The sequence below is a fragment of the Anser brachyrhynchus genome (assembly GCF_964034855.1).
Source record: "Anser brachyrhynchus genome assembly, chromosome: 29".
Taxonomy (NCBI): Eukaryota; Metazoa; Chordata; class Aves; order Anseriformes; family Anatidae; genus Anser; species Anser brachyrhynchus.
Window position 1 is genome coordinate 3233315 of NC_137722.1, and position 4194 is coordinate 3237508.

The following is a 4194-nucleotide window of genomic DNA, read 5'->3' on the forward strand; positions in this document are numbered from 1 at the left end:
CCAGATAAAGAAGATGGCAGAGCAGGAGCGGCAGCTTCTGGCTGAGAAGCTACGCTCCAGATGGGAGCAGCAACGGGCACGGGAGCTGCAGCGGCTGTGGGAGCTGAGCCAGAAGCAGCGGGCAACAGAGATCCGTCAGCTGCTGCGTGAGAAGGAGGCCGAGTGGCGCCAGGCACAGGAGTTGCTCCAAGAGCAGCGGGACGACGCCGTCCGCCAGGCGCGGGACCTGCAGCAGGAGCTGGCCGAGGAGCTGGTGAGGCACGGCTGCAGCAGCAGCAGCGAGGCCCGCAGCAAGCTGCAGGAGGTCCACAGGCAGCTCCACTGGCGGAAGGACAGCAAGCAGACCGCCCGCATCGTAAGCCTCCAAAATGAACTGGAACTGCAGAGAAGGCTCTTCCAGCAGTACATCCTGGAGCAGGCTGAGGGGAGGCCGTCTGCCTCCCACAGCGAAGACAGGGCTGCGGCCTGGCACCGCCTGCAGACTCGCCTGGGCGCAGGGACCACCGGGACCTGCTCTTCGAAGAGCCCCGGTGCATCTGGTGCTGCTGGGGGAGGAGGGCAGCAGACAACCCACTCCAGCTTAAAAGCTCACCTCCAGGGAGAAGGGAAGAGCTGCGGGCGGGCGGTCACAGACGTGGGTGTTCAGGTGGCAGCGCAACAAGAGGCCTGCCCACCTGGCAGTGGAGACAGCCAGCTGCTGCAGGAGAAAGCTCATCTGCAGCATGCCCTGGAGGACCTGCAGAGGCAATGCGGTGTCCTTCAAGAGGAGACCCGCCTTCTGGGGAAGGAAAGCGCTCTGGAACTGGGGGAGGAGGTGGAGAGGCTCCAGCAGAAGACTAGTATGCTAGGCCTCCTTACCAAGCACCTGAAAGAAAACACCAGGCAACTGAAAGAGACCGACCTGAAATCTGGAAAGACTGCTGCAAAGACAGAGCAGGTCGACCAGCAGCAGAGAGGGGAATCGGAAACCGAGGCTGGGACAAAACTTAGGCCTCACAGGAACCTGGATCAGGAACGCTCAAGACTGCAGCAAAGGTACGAGGAGCTGAAAGTGCGTCTGAGAGAGATGACAAATGAAAATGCCAGGCGCGCAGAAGAAAATTCTCAGCTCCGTGGGCAGAAGGAGCGGATAGACGAGGTTCGATCTGACAACGCTGCTCTGAAGGGGAAACTCGTGCAAGTGACAGAGCAGCGAAATTCTGCCATCGGAGAGGCCAAACGTCTTCAAACACGACTGCAAGATCTGGGTTGTGAACTGAAAGCCATGAGACAACTGGCAGGACGAAGGCAACAACAGGAGAACGACCTCGAGGAAACAAGGCGACTGCTGCAGAAGAAGAAAGAGGAAGTTGAGCATTTGCAGAGGGCTTGGGCAGAGCAAAGAAGGACACATGAGGAAGACACGCAAGCGTCTCAAGCGCAGCTGAGAGAATTAGAGAAACAGAATCAGCACCAAAGTCAACAATGGGAGCTGCTCTCTCAGCAACTTGAGCAAGAAAAAAGAAAAGAATCCAACCGTGTCGGTTCAGGACTACCACAGGTGACATCTTCTCCCACAGCACAGGCCTATGCAGAGCAGTCCCATGACCTTTGCAACCGCGAAGACAGCTCTGATGTTTCTGAGGAGGCAACCAAGGTCCCGGCATCCCACACAAGCACCTCGACATCAGATGCCGCACACAACAGTCCTGGGTGCCGCCTTCTTTCAGACCAGGGCCCTGTGCATGGGAACGAAGAAGCAGGAGCAGAGCATGTGTCCTTCATCCTGCAGTCCTCGGAAGAAGAATCGCTAAAACTTCGAAAATTTTTAGCTCGATACAGCTACGATCCTTTCGAGGGTCCTAATGAGCACCCCGAAGCAGAGCTTCCTCTGACTGCGGGAGAATACGTCTATGTCTATGGAGACATGGATGAAGACGGCTGGTTTGTGGGAGAGCTGACGGATGGCACGAGAGGATTTGTCCCCTCTAATTTGGTAGAAGAAGTTTCAGACGATGACCTGGTGACAACTGTGCCTCCAGAGCTACGTGATCTCCTGCAGGATAGCGATGATGAACTGAGATCTTGCAGCAGGAGAGGAAGGAAGAAACGGAGGAATCGGAGGAATAAATAAAGATCTTGACCAAGGAATCTGTGTCCCCTGTGTCTCCCCCCCTTCTCCCTCCCCTTCCACAGCTTTTATTGCTGAGCGTGACGTTGCCGTATGGACTATCCCTTTGGTCTTTTTGGGTCAGCTGCCCTGGCAATGCCCCCTCCCCACCTCTTGCCCACAGCCAGCCGACTGGATTTGGGGCTGGGGGGTGGCAGAGGGAGGGCGCTGTGGGAGTCCTGATGCTGTGCCAGCACGGCTCAGCAGTAGACAAAACACATTGGTGCAATATCAAGTCAGTTCTAGCCAGAAGTACAGAGCATAGTGCTGCATGGGCTGCTGTGGGGAAGGTTGAGTCCATCCCAGGCAGACCCAGAACACCATACCCACCGTGGTGGGGATGGTATGACCAGGCAGGGTCTAGAGGGGTGGCTGGATCCCCACTGAAAAAGTCGTCAGGGGGCTGTGGAAAGGCTGCTCAGCCTGTAACTTGTGAAGCTTCTGCTCCCTGCTACGAGCTGCTTGGAAAGGCCCGGCTCTTTCAGAACCCACTTTCCCCTTTGGACCAACGGCCCAGGTGTGCTCGGGGCAGCGGTCTGTGCCAGCTGTGACGCATTTCACACCATTGCTGCTTCTGGAAGCCTGCTGCAGGCCCACCGTGCCTGCTGCCGCCATCGTTCACCCGGCTCTGCCACAAGCACCTTGTTTCTCCTCAGGTGTGGCCTCGAGTGAGCTGTCCCCTCCTGGCTGCCTGCAGGAGAGCTTCAGGGGCCTCAAAGAGAAGGCTCTGCTGGGCTCCGCTGTCACTTTGCCCTTTGGAACAAAAGCGCAAACCTGCGCTACAGCACCGCCGTCGTGCAGCCATCTGGGAGCACAACCAACAGGCTCCCTGAGAATCCCCCGTGCCCCCCAGCGTGCCCCCCATTTTCACTCGCCTGTGCCCCCGCTCCCATATGTCCCCCTTTCCCCTCACTATTTCAACTCCCATGTCCCCACCAGTAGTTTCCCAGTGAGCTACGTCCACGGGGCCTGAGGGAACCGGTGGACTTGCTAAGCCACTGGCCATCATACAGGAGAGGCTGTGGAAGTCTGTTTAAGTAGTTCCCACTGACTGGAGGAGAGGAAACATAGCCCCCATTCTACAAAGGGGAAAATGGAAGACCTGGGAGCTACAAGCCTTCCTCCCTTTGTGGGGGTGCAGAGCCTTCACCACCCTCAGGCGGGAGGCAGAGCTGAGGCAGGGCCGGGCTGGGTGGGGGGGGGCGCTCTGGAAGGTTCTGTGCTGTGGGGCGTGCTGGGGGGGGGCACTGGGAGGGGGTGTCCTTAAGGTCAGTGGTCATTAAGGTCCCCTCCAACCCAAAGCCTTCTAGGATTCTGTTTCTAAAAACACCTCTTCTGTTCCATCCCAGTAATAATAAACAGCACAAGCAGAAATCAGCTCTGCCAGCCTGGGGTGTCCCCATGCATTCAGGTCGTCCTCATCCCCCCCACACTCACGCTACAGCCTGCCCCATGGGAGGCCAAGGGGAGATGTTTCCCCTGCAGTTGCAGCTCTCCAGCAAAGGCCCTGGACTGAATGGAACAGGCGGTGCTGGAGCTACACCGGGGGTGCTTGGAGGGCTTGTAGGCACAGTAAAAGATGCATTTCAAACAGCCCAGCTGGGCCCTGCTCGTGTCCCGCAGCCCGAAGGAGATGCCAGCACGGACGCGCTTTGAACCAGGGCATTTACTGGGGTAAATCCAGGTATGGGGGGCAGTGACCCACCCCTGGGTGCTAATGGAGGGCTGGGAAGCGTCCCTCCACAACTCACTTCTGGCACCAGCCCCAGAGCAGTGACAGCCATGTCCCAGTGGGCAGCAGCACTGAATCCCAGCTCAGAAATCTGTGCTCGTCCATGTGTCGCAAAAGGAATGATGCGCTTCACTCCTAAGAGAGAAGCAGCAATAGATTTATTGCTGAAAACAGTGATGGAGCAAAGCCAAATATGCCTGCTGAATGGCTGCTTGGCAGCTTACCAGTGTGTGGGGCTAGCAGAGGGCATCAAACAGACCTCAGTGTGACCACAAGTCAGCCCAGCCTTACAGGGTGCAGTGCACACAGGGGC